This window comes from Tenrec ecaudatus, chromosome 4, assembly GCF_050624435.1.
Source record: "Tenrec ecaudatus isolate mTenEca1 chromosome 4, mTenEca1.hap1, whole genome shotgun sequence".
Taxonomy (NCBI): domain Eukaryota; kingdom Metazoa; phylum Chordata; class Mammalia; order Afrosoricida; family Tenrecidae; genus Tenrec; species Tenrec ecaudatus.
Window position 1 is genome coordinate 163,927,100 of NC_134533.1, and position 16,101 is coordinate 163,943,200.

The window sequence follows — 16,101 nt, forward strand, 5'->3', positions numbered from 1 at the left end:
ACTTAATTTGTATGCTGAACAAATCATCAAAGAAGCTGGCTTATATAAAGAAGAATGGATTTATATAAAGAAGAATGTGGCACCAGGTTTGGAGGAAGGCTTATTAACCTTGTTTCCTTGTTTGCTGAAGGCAAGGAAGACTTGAAGTACTTACTAATGAAGATCAATGATTGAAGTCTTCAGTATGGATTACACTCAATTTAAAGAAAATCAAAATCCTTATAGCTGTACCAATAGGTAGCATCATGACACATGGGAAAAAATTAAAGCCATCAGGTTTTGTCTTGCTTGGATCTGCAATCAATGCTCACAGAAGCAGCAGTCAAGAGATGTATGATGCACGAAGGTAAATCTACTGCACAAGACCTCTCGAAAGTGTTGGAAAGCAAGATTATTTTAAAGACTAAGGTCTACCTGACCCAAGAAAGGGTATTTTCAATCACATATGAAAGTTGTACATTGAAGAAGAATGTATGCATTTTAAGTAGGGTGTTTGCAAAGAATATTGAAAGTACTGTGGACCACCCAAAGAACAAATTAATCTGTACTAGGAGTAGTAGACCCAGAATATCCTTTATGGGCAAGCATGCTGCGATTGTGTCTCACATACTTTGAACATTTTTGTCAGGGCGTAAAGTCCTTGGAGAAGGACTTTGTGTTTGGTAAAGTCCACGAAGTATAAAAAGAGGATGGGCCTTCACAAGATGGACTGACACAGTGGTTGAAGCAGAGGCATTGTGAGGATGGAACAGGCCTGGGCAGTGCTGCGCTCTGTTGTCCATAGCTCTATTATGGGCCCAGACCAACTTGATGACACCTACCAGCAACAAACACCACGACCTTTGTAACCTTGAGACCAGAAAAAATTAGATGGTGCTAGTGACCACTACCTACAATGTTGACCAGGGATACAATGTACATTTCTGAATGAATAGGAGATATGTATATATACAACAAAATTCCCCAAAGAAGCCAGACCTACAAGACCAATAAGACCCTCTCTAACATAATTTTTCAAAACTATTTTACTGAACATTAATAAAGATATCCTATCATTTTATAGTTCAATGATATCAAGCAGTATTATACAATTGCTTCCAGAATCAGTCTCAAAACAATATTTTACTTCTTGAACTCTTGGACATCAGCTATCTTTTACCCACCTCACTACCACCACCACCACCACCACCACTGTAGCCCCCAGAAACCCTTATTAAACTTGCTGTTCCTATGGATTTATCAACTCTTGGTTTCATGTACTGAAAAACAGAAAAAACATATATGACAGAACTTCAAGAGGGTCACCATCAATGGCAAAATACATCTGAGATAAAGCCCAATATGGAAAAACAAAAATCTAGAAAATACAGAAGATGGTGAAAACCAGATCAGGCATAATGTGCATCAGAGGGAGCATCAACTGACGAGGTTTTAGCCTTTCAAGTCAGTTTATCATTTTGATCTTCAGTAATCCTCTCCCCAATGTACTCTGTTTGGTACCCAGTGTCTTTCCATCCCTTCATTATGGATAGAGAGGAATCACCAGAGGATATTTCCGATGTAGACCTCACAAATATGTCTTGCACACCCACTGTCATCCATCGCCTTCTGTAAACCGGAATCTCACAATTTAGGCTCTTATTCTATTTCCTCCTTCAATTTTGGATTAGGATTTTCAATCCTTCGGTCACTGATGTTGGTATGCTTCTTTTATGTGGACGTAGTTGACATCTCTCTTAGAAGGCTGGTTTTGAAACAAGGCTTTAGACTTTAGATGGTATGTTATCTGACCGGTGGGCAGCATCTAATATTTTTGCCACACTTTGTTCTAGCACCCATATCTTCTGTATTCCCTTCCAAAGGGCGAGTGTTGAGCAAGGGCATGATGTAAGAACTAATTTTTCTTAAACTGGAGCTAGGACTTAGTGCTCAAATCAATGTCTGCTGTTCACATATCACTCAAATAATAAATTGATCCATAAAATAAAAGGTAGCACACTTGATTAATGGATTTTAAGTTATCCAAAAGCAAAAATGAGAAAGCAAGGAAGGGAGGGGAAGCAAGATTAAAAGAAATAGAACAAACACAATTAAAATGAATACATAATGTAAAAATTGAAATCTATGCCCTGAAAATATTGCATAAATATTATTAAACAGGAACTTAATATATCATCCTAACTTTCATCTAAAAACCACGGAAGTATTTTTACCAAAAAATAAAAAAGATCTAACAATGCCACTTGAACTTTTATTTGAATGAAATTTGAGGACTACTCAAAAAGTCCTGAAAAAGGTTAGGGCAGTCATGTTAAAGCCACAAAGTCGATGAGTTTTAGTATACTCCAGTTTTATAAAGTTTTCTGTTAGATTTTTCAGTACTCGATGGCATTACTAGATTCATTTTATTGTCAATCTGGTCTGTCTTAAAGCAGGTATAACAGAATACTAATGGAGATCATTATTTCTTGAGGATTATATTTGACATGGTATAATATTAGTTTTGAATCCCCCATCTGTTGTATCTTTACAGAGAGGTGGGAATCTTCATCTTGTCCTTTTTATCTGAGTTATAACACTATGGAATTCAGAAATTGCACTCAATCCAATATGCTTCCTCATTTTTCTTCCAATTTTAAAAATAACAACCAAACAAAAATCAATGCCTCTTTAAAAAGAAAACAAAAGGCCTGGCACACCTGTACACCATATAAGGAAAGAAAGAATGAAAGCCTTTTCTTGATGAAACACTTTAGCTCACAAACAAAAAGCATACTCCAGGACTTAGGATTGATATCTATCTGCATCAAGTTCAGCATTGATAATCTTTAATGTGACACCATAATATTGGCAATAATTTATGTGACAATATATACACTTTCTTCTGATGCCATAGAGTTGAAGAGAAGGTACATCAATCTTGTGCTGAGCTAGAGAAAGGGAAATTTGATTCATCCAGAAGGATCATGATAATGTTTCCCAAAGTTGTTTCAACAACTTTGTGCATCACTCATTTGTAATAATTACAATACACATTTCCAGCCCTATTGTGGTTGCCAGTGAGTTGATATGACTTATTAAAACTCCTTGTATTATATACATCATTGTGAGAGTTACATAATGTATTGTCAACTTGAACAAAGGAATAGAGTCTAGCCTGTCAATCAGGTCACAGCCAGTGAGGCTTCTGTGTGGGTATGGTCCTATGTTGAGGATTTTGGGAACGCCTGTCTTCCTCTCTGGAGGTGGGACACACACTCTCTGCTACACATTCATGTTGACAAACTAGATGGAGCTACACTGATGAAAACAGAGCCCGGGAGCTGGAGAAGCCATGTGGAGAACCACGCCAGCGCTGAGATGCTTCCACCGCCACTGGGTCCACAAGACTTTCCACCCACTGGCTTGTGATCTTCATGTATTCAGGACCATTGTATGTGTTGCATGAGTCTGAAGAGGAATTTAGAGACTGGTATCAGACATATGGACTAATACCAGACTTATGGAATTGATCTGGACTGGGACAGGATCTTTTCTTCATATGCAATTAGTCTTTGATATAGAACTCTCTCTTACACTGAGTGTATATGATTTTTTTTTTTTCTCTCGTCATCCCAAACTAACACAAGAGTCAAAAAGTTCCATAAGGTTTTCTCGGCCATTATCTTCTCGGGGCATATTCCCTCACTTGGCTTTGCAAATCCAGATTTTGGAGCAATCTCTCTGAAACCCTCCTTGGTATTTTACTTATTTTTCCTCTTTTAAATCAACTTGTTATTGCACCAGAATATCAACAAAGAGCTGACAGACATTCAAGCTGGCCTCTGAAGAAGGCATGACCAGCTAAATACTATTGGTGACACTAGATGGATCTTGTCCAAAAATATGGTATACCAGAGAGATGTAGATCATAACTATCTATGGCTAATATTAAGAAGACTGGGAATTCAAAACATTTAGTTGTACTAATGTTGAATCTGTTTATGGACCAAGAGGCTATCGAGTCAGTCTATTAAATAAAAAAATAATTAAAAGACTCCAGTCTTCAGTCTGGATTGTAATTTAATGTACAAGAAATAAAAATCCTCACAACTACATTAAAAGATAACATTTTAAGATTGAAGTTGTCAAGAGTTTCATCTTGCTTGGACCACAATTAATTCCCATGGAAGCAGCAGTTAAGAAATCAAATGACATATTGCCTTGCAAAAAGTCTGCTGCACAAAACTTATATAAAGTGTTGAATAGTAAGTGTGTCACTTTGAGCACAGATGAACCTGATCCAATTGTTTTTTTCAATAGTCTCAAATGTATATGTGAGCTAGACAATGAAAAATGTAGACTAGAGAAGAATTTATGTATTTGAATTATGCCGTTGATGGGGAATGTTGGAAGTTCTATTAATTGCCAGGAGAACACCCAAATCTGTTTTGAAAGATGTCAGAATTCTTCTTAGAAGTGAGGTTGGAAAGACGCTGCTGTATGTAGTTTGGTCATGTCATCAGGAGGGAAAGTCCCTGGACAGGCTTGCCTGCTTGGCAAAGTAGAGTGTGGTAGTTCCGTATTCTGGTGTCAACTTGTGAAGGGCTGAAGTCTAGCCTGTCAATCAGGTCGCAGCTTGATAACGGAGGCTTGACAGTGATAAATAACTGGCTGGAGGGCAGATACACTCAGACACTCTGTGCTTCATTGTCTTTGTGTCAAGACTCACGGAGCTACACTAGAGCCCTGGGGCTGGAGGAGTCACATGGAGACCTCTGCCAGTACTGAGATGCTTTCACTGCCACTGGATCCACAATATTTTCTACCTACTGACCAGTGACCTTCTTTCATTCAGTGCCATTGCTTGTATTTCATGAATGTGAAGAGGACTTTATAGATTGGTATCAGACATATGGATTAATATCAGATTTACCAGCTTGATCTAAACTGGGCTGGGATGTTTTCTTAATTAACAATTACACTTTGATATAAGTTCTCTCTTACATATACATGTGTGTCTATGGATTTGTTTCTCTAGTCAGTCCAGACTAACACATAGAGTGTAAGTGAAAAAGAAGCAACACTCCATGAGATGGCTTTGATGTGGTGACTGCAACAATGGGCTCAAACACAGCAACTGTGAGGATGGTGTAGGATTGAGTAGTGTTTCGCTCTGTTGTACTATGAGTCACAGTGAACATAACAGCAGCAACAATAATGATCTTGGATGGCATTGTGGATGAGGCAACGGACTGCTGACAGAAAGATGTGCACCATTTCAAACTCACCCACCAGGAAAAGCTGTTTGAGCCTATGAAGGTTAACATCCTGAGAAACTCTGTTTAGGTTTCCTCTGAGCTGATCTTTTCAATTGAGCCAAATACATGTGAAAGTTGGACATTGCATATGGGAACAAAGAAGAGTCAGTGCATTTAAATTATGATGCTGGTGAAGAATACCGGCAGTTCCCTGGGTTGCTGTGGGGGGAGGTCAGATGCTCACAGGCATCCTCCCTGAGGGCCATCAATTGCCAGACTGCAGTGGGCCCCACTCCCTGCTGTTAAAGACAATGGACGCCTGCAGTCATCTATTTGGTTCCAGTAGGTGGGGTTTATACCCTACTGATAATGGTTCCTATGGAGATCTAGAGAATAGGTCAAAGTTAAGCCGCCATCCTGAACGTAGGATCTGCCCATCTTGTCACATGTATACCCCCAATCCCTCCTCTTCCTATTGTGTATATGTCCCTAGCACAACCCCTTCCTTTGACGTATGTCCTCACCTGTAATTAGGGGCCTTGCATGTCCCCAGAGAATATAAAAAGTCTGGACTAGCATTAAAGAGCTCTCTCTCTCCCTCCACGTGGACCATCGAGTGGGGCTGAGGTGAGCATGCCACTATGAATCATGTCTGACTCCATTTATTTCAATACTCCACTTCTATCTCTCATGCTCTCTATAACTTTACTATGATCTTTACTTATAATCGCTGTAAAATTGTGCCTACTGGACCCATAATGGTGTGTTAGGGGCTGGCTTCCCCTGACAGGTTGCCAAACGAATAAACAAGTCTGTCATGGAGGAAGTGCCACCAGAATGTTCTTTAGAGGCAAGGACGATGCGACTTCATCGCACTTTGAACACGTTGTCAGGAGAAACTGATTCCTGGAGAGGGACATCATGCTTGGTAAAGTACAGGGGCAGCAAAAAAGAGGAAGACCCAAACAAGGGAGTTTCTACAGTGACAACAGTTCAAACAGAGGAACACTGGGAAGAGTGCCAGATCATTCTGTGTTTCGTTTGTCCTGTCCTATACAGCTTTGCTATGAGTTAGAGCCAAGCTGTCAGCACCTAACGACGACAGCATAAGCTGGTATACTATTCAGTGGCAGCAGGTTTTTATTATTAAGAGCAAAAAAAAATAAATGATGCAGGCAGCATTAAAAAAGGATGGACTGAATCCAGCAGATTCACTGTATCAAAAATAACTGGTCAATCTTCAATTATTTTAATAACTAGAATATTAATGGGAACCGATAGTACTATAGGAACAACTAAATTTTCACTGAAGGAATTGAATATAAACAAAGCTCCAAGAATTAGCAAAATTTCTTTGGATTTGTGGTCTGCCTTCTCTAAATGAGAAACTTCAAAAAGGTTGTGAAAAAATTGAATTAAATAATAATGAACATCAAATGATAATGTTCTTGGAAAAATTGCTTTCTATTGAATCTATGTTATAACCTACATTCCTTTTGTCTTCTGGTCTCTGATTGTTAGGACATGAACCAATAGCCTCATGTTTACCTGCAGATTTTGGATTTAATATTGCTGACAAAATTGTGAGCTGGCAAATTTTTTTCAGCAAAAAAAAGCAGGTCGGGGGGCAGGAGGACCCTCAATGATGACGGTTTACACAGTTGCAACCATTGTTGCAACTTCTCAGACAAAGTGATGATGAGCATGCCCCAGGGCTGGGCAAGATTTTCTTCTGCAGTACGTAAGATTGCTTTGACTCAGAACTGGCAGGACCACAGCTAACAAAAAGGTTCATGTATTAGACCATAGGAGATAATATCAGTTACATCTTGTGTTCTTTATGTTTAATTTTATATATCTTAATTATATTAATATTAAAATTATAAATATTAATTTAATATAGAGAAAAGTTTTTATTCAGTGCTGCTAATAACTCAAATATATGACTTAATGTTTCTCTATTGTGATCTAATTACATCTACATGAGTACAATAAGATAGCCTTCTCAATAAGCTTAAGGATAACATGAGTTAATACATCTGTAGTATTTTAAAAGTCCTTAGCATGTAATAAACACTAGTACATACTTGGGGGAAAGTATGTTAAATCTTATTTTTGTGTTCTCTCAGAGTTTTGTCATGGATCCCTAATTCCAAGTTAATATTATAGATGTAAATGACCTCTGACCTTGTAATACACTTAAAAACATTGAAGTCTCAACCAGATTTTAATTTTCTCTCACCTTGAAATTTTAAGAGAGAAAGTTGAAAATTCCTACCAGAGATGTCTTTGTAGAGAATATCAAGATAGTTCAGTAAATGTATGTTACCTTCTGTTCTGCTTAGAACCTCAGAGAGGCCTGAAACAGTAGTTAGTGAGAAGATAATTAATTAGAGAAAGAAATAGAGCAAACAAATAAATGTCCCCCAAGTTCGCACAATACAGAGCCTGACTTAGGTGAAAGTTAACAGAAGTGAGAAGTTGAATTGCATGGAATTTGGGGTGCTTTAATTTGGACTGACTTTTCACTAGCGGAGTGACTGGAAAAACCTATGGGAAAATCCTCCTTTTGAATTCAGAAGGAAAATTCCAGAAGGAAATATTCAGAGGGAGCAGCCCAAAAGAATGAAACTGTTTCCAGTGCTGTCATCTGGGTCCTTTCACCAATAAACCAGTGACTTTCTAATGACTCACCTGAGATCCTCCAAGAATCCACATCTCAGACTCCAGACCGGCCCCAGGTTCATCAGTGATTCCCAGACAGGAAAGTGAAATCGTCTTCTTCCAGAGTGAAAGGAGGGCTAGGAGACAATTACAACCTAGTGAGAGCGTTGAAAAATATCAAAACCAGAAATGATATTTATTTGTGGATAATTTACTTTTACTGACATGTGAGGAGATGAGAATAATAGAATTTAGGCATGAACTTTGCCATCTGAGTATTGGAAAAAGCCCCGAGAGTCAAATAATCTCATATTTTATGAGAGGTGATAGATTATCTTTAATGAAATATGAAATATCTTGACACCCTGTCATGTTAGCACATCACCCATCCCAGAGTAGAGTAGACAGGAAGTTGAAGAGGCTGTAGAAGCAGATGGCTTCGTGGAGAAAGCTGTCACTGTGCCGTGTGTACTTCATTCTTTACATCTAGCCAAGAAGTGAAGGGCCTAAGAAAGTCATTTGGAGAGTTTGAGAGACTGAACAATCTGATGGCAAGCAGCATAACTTTCTGGACTCACTGGGCAGGCAGAACACATTATTCAGGTAGCTATCTTACATTTATCAAAGCAAGATTATCCAGATAATATAAAAACAATGCTGGCATCCTGAGATAAATATTTTCCAGGATTTCCATTTAGAAAGAGGAAGTTAACTAGAAAGGAAAGGAACTTCAGGAAAGTAGGGCTGCAGAAGGAATATTAAGCAGCCAACTGGAAGCGTTAACATTCCAAGGACCTTATATGGTGAGAACTCCCCAGGGATGGAGTAGCTTCAAATAACCCATTCAGTGACGTGCACTGTAGAAAAGGCGGCTGCGAATGTGCATTTCCACTCTGAGTGTCTGGGAAAATCATTTTGTGTTGTTTGGGTTTGGTTATCTTGTGTCCTGCTTTTCCCCTCCATAATCCCTCTAAAAAGAGGTTTTCTTGACTTTTCCTTAAACCCTCAAGTGGAATATTTAAAACTTTTTTTTCCCCTGAAGGGTACAGGGATTCCGGAATGAGTTCTGCAGGACTCACATTTCAAATTCCCTATATTACAAGGTTGCTAAACGTTTGTTTTCTGCCTTCTGGAATTACAAACCCAGCCTCTGAGTCATTAGTAGACCCTCCTATATAAAGCCAAGCCATTGAGCTCAAGGTGATGCTGGCTCATAGCAAACCTGTAGGACAAAGTAGAATTGCCCATTGGGAGTTTCTGAGACTGGAACTCTTTAGGAGAGTACACAATTCTTTTTTTTTTTAACCCACAGAGGTGTTCCTCCTGATGATATTGAAATGCTGACCTGGCATTTAGGAGCCGCTGTGAAATCACTGCACCACCAGGACACCTGAGGACAACCTAAGCAGGAATTCTTCTCCAGGACAACTTTTCCAGGATTTCTGTAAGTCAGAATCCACTCGATGGCAATAAATTTGGTATTGAATTTTTTATAGTAGTAACGAGCTATTTCCTGCTAGTTTGTGTTTCTCTTCATTCTTTGCATGTGCTTTTTTCATTCTCTAGCTCATCTGTGTGTTTTCATTTTATGTTCATGTATATTTTACATTTTTAAAAACTTTAGCACTTAAATCATCACCATGAGTCAGCATCCACGAGTTTGGTTTGGGTTTTAACACTTAAATATGCTTATACTGGGAAAATTCCAAATATTAAATCACTGGCACAAAGTTGATTGTGACACACAATTCTATAAGTCGTTAAAGGCTTTAAGTCTTTATGGGAGTAGGTGGCAGGTTTGAACCTTAGACCTTGTGAGTAGAGGTCCAATGTTTAACAGAAGACTTCCCCAGGGAGAATGTTGCTGCTGTTAGGTGCCATTGAAATGGATCCAACCCACAAGGATTCACGAAACACTACCCGGTCCTGTGTCATCCTCACAATTGTTCCTATGTTTGAGGCCATTGTTGCAGTCACGGTGTCAGTCCGTATCATTGAGGGCCTTCCAGACTAAGAATAGACTTTGAAGAAATACCTGGTGGCAAACTTAGGAGAAAGAGCTGTTGACGTTGTTGTAGATGCCATCGAGTTGGTTCTGACCCATATTGACATGCATCACAGAACAAAACACAGCCCAGTCTTGTGCCATCCTCACAATTGATTCTATGCCTGAGCCCATTGATGCCACCTCTGTTTCAATCCATCTCGTGGAGGGCTTTCTCTTTTTCACTGTCCTTCCATTTTACCAAGGATGATATCCTTCTCCAGGGACTGGTCTCTCCTGACAACATAGCCAAAGTATTATGTAAGACGTCTTGCGACCCTTGCCTCTAAATTAGACTATTCTGGCAATACTTCTTTCAAGACCTCTCTGTTTGGCCTTTGAGCAGTCCATGGTATTTTCAATATTCTTCTGCAGTACCACGATACACACGAATAGACTCTTCACAGGTTTTCCTATTCACTCTCCAACCTCATTTTCATTTGAGAACACCATTGGTTTGACCAAGTGCACTTAGTCTTCAAAGTATCAGGCTTGCTTTTCAGTACTCTAAAGAGGTCCTGTGCAGCAGATTTACCTTAAGCAATGCATTGGGTTGGTTTTTTTTAGGGGGGGGGGTTTCCATGAGAATTGATTGAAAATCCTTGACAGTGTTGCTGTTGACTTGGTTTATTATGATATTACCTATTGGTCTAGTTGGGAAAATTTGGGTCCTTTTGATGGTGGGGTGTAGGCTATACTGAAGGCTGCAATTATTGATCCCAAACCCTGACAAAGATAATGGATTAGGAAAATAGAGTGAGTAAATTAAGTTTGATATTAGAATTGAAGGTCATTACATGAACTTCAAGAGGGGAGAAAGTGTATTGTAGAACATCACCACCAGAATTAAACTGAATATAACTCGATTAATAAAATTTGAGCTCAACAAGTAACATTTTCTTTATTTCTGCACACATGACACTATTTGTATATTAAAAAATGGCTTAGGTTTACTTAAAGATCTGGCTGACTTTATTAGAGCTAACAAAGACTGTGAAGTTTACATGTTTCTCAAATCTATTTGTCATTTGGGGAAAAAAAACAACAACATCGGTTCTACAAAGCAAACTCTGCGTTTTGAAGTTTGTGTTTTCTCATGCCTAGGCAATCTAGCTAGGTTACAATCTAACCAGAGTTGAGGCAATAATTTTTCAAAAGTCTAGAAAGAAAAAGTGCTTTTAATTCACCATGTCTAATTCTCCAAAAACCAAGGTCACTTCTGTCTAGTTGACTTTAGCTCACAGAAACTCTATAGGACAGAGTAGAAGTGCCCTATCAGATTCTTAAGTCTATAAATCTTTATAGAAACAGACTGCCACATATTTTTCTGCAAGAAAAAAAAAACATGGCAGGTTCCAACCACTGCTCTCTTGGTTGATTCATCCCATCTAAAGACCTGCTTGGTCTCCTTATTTGGCCTGAGCACCAGACTTTTCTCAATATGATTATGAGTAGAAAATTTTCTTTAACTCCAGGAAAACTTGCCTTGCACTCTCTGAAAAGGAAGAAACTCTCTTTCCTGCAGCCTTCCCTGCACCTTGCTCACTGCTCCTCCTGTATCACCCCAGCAAATACATGAGAATGAATAATTCAGTAAGACTGGTAGTCTTAGAGTAATGCTACATGTGGGAAATCAACAGTCTCGTCATAGAACATTCTTGAAGGACAGAATTTTCAAGATAAATATTTAGTAATCAGGTTGTTTGTATAGTTGTAAAAAAATTAAAAGGAGCCACAATAGCACAGTGGTTAAAGCACTGCTACTAACCCAAAGGTAGGTGGTTCAAATCCACCAGAGCTTCCATGGGAGAAATATGTACAATGTGTTCAGTAAAGATTAACAACATTGGAAGCCCTATAAAGGAGTTCTGTAATGTTGGTATGAATCAGAATTGATGTGCTGATAGTAAGTTATTTTTATTATTATTATGTTATAGCTATAACCTCCATCTTATAAAATATTTCGATAACATTTTCATCACTTCTTTATATTTTTCTGAATGTGAATTATTATTTGGGAAAATTTAAGAGGAGAATTCATATTTATTGGCTGATCTCTGAGTTAGTTTCTTCAAGATACTGCCACAAATTGAGTCCCTTAAACACACAAACAACAACAAAGACATTAATAAAGGGACTAGAAGACTAAATTCCGGGTATCAGTAGGGACAGGGTTTCTCTGAGAACTCTAGGGGAAGATCCTTTCTTGTTCTTCCCAGCTCCCAGCAGTCCTAGGAGTCCTGTGAGTGACAGCTCTAACGTAGCTCAATCACTGCCTCTCTTTTCACATGAATGACTTTCCTTTGATTTCTGGGTATCCTGTTTTATAAGGATGCCAATGATACTGGGTTAAGAACAACTCTATTTGAATATGATCTCATTTTGACTTAATTGACAACATCTTAAAAGACCTATTTCCAATATTACATTTAGATATGCATAGAGTTGGACTTTTAGAGGACTCAATTTCTTAATAAAATTCATCTGGCATGTTATACTATTAAGGACTTACTTTTTTAATATCTTCTTTAGTTTTTGTGATAGTATTTGTCTTCAGATTTACCTTTTTCTCTCTCTACAATACGTCCAGTTGTTTATTGCTATTATTATTGCTTCTGTTTATCTAGATTATACCATTCTCTGGCTTCTTTGGTCCCTTTATAGATCCTGCCAAATGAATATTTTTCAGGTATCTGAAGTTCAACATATTGTGAAAAATATTCTCTTTGCTTTTTTATTTTATTCTAAAATACTTTGAACAACATACTTTGTACACAGTAGCATGATAAATATAGTGTATTAGCAGTATAAATTTGTGGAATTTGCTCTGAATATGACTTACTCAACTTTACCAAAGTCCTTCTATGAAGTATACTTCTATACCCCTGGTGAGAAATGTATCCTTTAACCTAAGTTTTCCTGGGCAACTCTGTGTGGGTTTTGCCTCACATAGTATAACACCAATTCTTATTCCTCAAGTAAATTCATGACATGAATATGACATGGAAGTGATGGCGTTAAGTGTACAGTCATTTTGTTCAAGTATGTCCTGGCAAAGATTAGGTTAGGTTTTCATTAAACCACTGTAAATATCTCGTGGAAAGAAAGGAGACTTCATAAAATATCGTTTTTAGTAATTCTAAGGAAATAGAATCACCAAGTCCTTGGGTGGCACAAAAGTTGATGTGCTCAGAAGGTTAGTGGTTTGCATTAACCTAGACGGAGATGCCCCTGAAGGAAGGCCTGATCATCTATTTCAGAAGTTGAGCCATAAAAAGAAGCCCCTGGACTGCAGCCCGAATTTAGTATAGAGAATAAATTCACAAAAGTATTCTGTGTAAAACTATGGGTTAAAGATAAATTAGGAAGAAATTGAATGGATCTTGTTCATAGAGGAATAGAAGACTATAATTATGCATAATATGTATATATTACAATCAAATAACAATAAAATTTCCTCCTCCATTCAGTCCTATTTCATTGATTCTTGTTTTACACATTTTGATGTTAACAGTGTACTTTCATTTACTACCTCAATTTCTAGACTAAAGAAAGACCCAGAAATCCTAACACAGACAATGAGTATACACTTAAAGTTGTCTAAGTAGTATTAGCTTAGAAGTATTTTCCCAAGAATGTATCCAGTGATCTATTGCAGTGTCCTAATGGTGATATCATGTAAGCAATAGACTGCTTACAGCAGGATCAGTGGTTCAAACCCACCAGCTTTTCCTTGAGAGAAAGATGAGGCTAGCTGCTCCCATGAAGATCTATCTACAGCCTCAGAAACCCAACATAGGGTCACTATGAGTCAGAATCAACCTGATGATCAAGGGTTTGGGATTTTGTTCATTTTTAATTGAAATGTCAATAATTCAGAGTATCTGGTATAGTGTTTTCTATAAAGAACTAATACTGTCCTTAGTTCAAGAGAAAAACGTATATAATCTGTAATTTCTAGCAGAAGCATCAGCAAGTGACAAGAGGCAGAAACCTGTTTGATCATGAGGTTGTTAAGTTATTATAATAGCTGATTATGTCACAATAGGAAAAGATAGAATTCTCTATTATGGTATGATATATAACCATTTTAAGAGTCTGATCAATATTTCTCCAAAGAACAATATTTTATGGACAATCAAGCAGTAGTATATTTCCAGAGCCATCCCCAAATAAATACAATTTCTGAAATGATAAAATTAATGGCATTTTTCCTATAGATTCAATCTGGAGTTGGCAGTTTCTCTTTAGAATGAACAGTTCTTCCTGTGTAACTCTTGGAGTAACATTGAAGTAATTAAAAGGTATGGCATGTTCCTCAAGCTGTCTCATTGGTAATCCCATTTCTCGTTATAAGGTGAAATAACCAATATTTCTAATTGTCCTGAAGCCCTCTAGAAAGCATGAAAGATCATTTTCACTGTGTAAGATAATCAGACGCAAATTATTTTTTTTTAGTTTTAGACTCATATCCTAGGTAGACAAAATAAAAAGAGCTGTCAAAGATGATTTGGTTATTTAATAAAGATAGGATTATGGTTGTCTGAGGAACTGTACTTGATTATATATTTACTCAGAATGATAAAATATCTTACAGTAAACATAGAGAAAAGTAACATGATTTTAAGGAACATTTACTCTTTTTGCTAGAGGAAAACATTTGTTTTTGTGCATTGTTGTTTTTATTATGTTGTTTTATATTATTTAATTAATGATATGATAAAGTCAACATACAGCAAAAATAATTATTCTTAAGAGGTCTAGAATCTCATATCTGGATAGAATATATAGAAAGTGATGATTTTTCACTGTTGTATGACAACAAGTCTAAGACCAGTTAATTATGTTAATAAAAGTCAAGTATAATATTTAGCAGTAAAAACTTAGCTTTCTTATGAATAAACACAATGAAAGAGAGTCTTCTTCTACAAATATGAACATATTTCATTGATTCTCTGATATCCAGATATTTGACCAAGGCAATTAAAAAAAATCTATTTCTGCAATTATTTTAAAGCTTTCTTCAGCTATTCTGGTTTGTATTCAATATCATAGATTTTTCTAAAAATATCTTATCTTTTTTCATCTTTATAGACAAAAGTATGTTTCATTACTGTGCCTACACATTCTTAAGACACAGCTACAATTTTTACCCATTATTAAACATGTGTATACTTTTTAATCTTTTAATCAAATTACTTGTCTCTAATTTCACATAGCCAACTTAGAAAAATCATTGAACATTAGCTATCATGTATAATTTTAGTGCATTAGCAAAATTTACCTGCTGAAACCAAATAAGTAATTTTTACACCTTTTAAAGTTGCAAACGACCTCACTCATTATCACACTCCAAAGATTTAGCTACTTTAAATTATAAAAACACAAAAATTATATATACAATATGTTGCTTAGTAATCACTGATTCAATATTGACTCTTAAAATTTTCCTAGGATTCCAATGATTACTCATTAATTAACTCAATGTTTTTAGTTTGAAGTTACTTATGACCCTAGAAATTTATACTTAGGCTGCTGTCAATTATCATCAATTTTGCCATAACTCACAGTGGTCTTACATATAATAGAACTAAATTTTTCTTGATCATATGCCATTTTCATTATCTAGGATATGTTCAAAACCATGATAATTATTACCATGTTCATCAGTATGTTCAATCATTTTTTTTATTTCAATGTAATCAGACAAGCTCCTTTGTTACAAACTGATAGTTCCTGATATGTGTCCAAAGTAAGCAAGAGAACATTTTGCTATCCCAGCTTCAAATGAGAATTCCAGTTTTGGGGGGAGACTAATTTGTTCATTATTTGGACAAAGGGGGGACAATTATAATTCATAGCTATCTTATAGGACAGGGTGGAATTGTTGCTGGGGGTTTCTAGGATGTAGCTATTTACAGGTGAAGGAAAAAATGCTTCTTTCTTTCTTGGCACTGCTAATTGATTAGAAATGCTAACCTCGAGGGAAGCATCCCAATGCATCAATAACTACACCACCACAGCTACTGTTATTTGGACAGCACTTGGTATTGTCAATACCATTTGCCAATACCACAAACCAAATTAATCAGTTCTTCTTCTTCTTCTTCTTCTTCTTCTTCTTCTTCTTCTTCTTCTTCTTCTTCTTCTTCT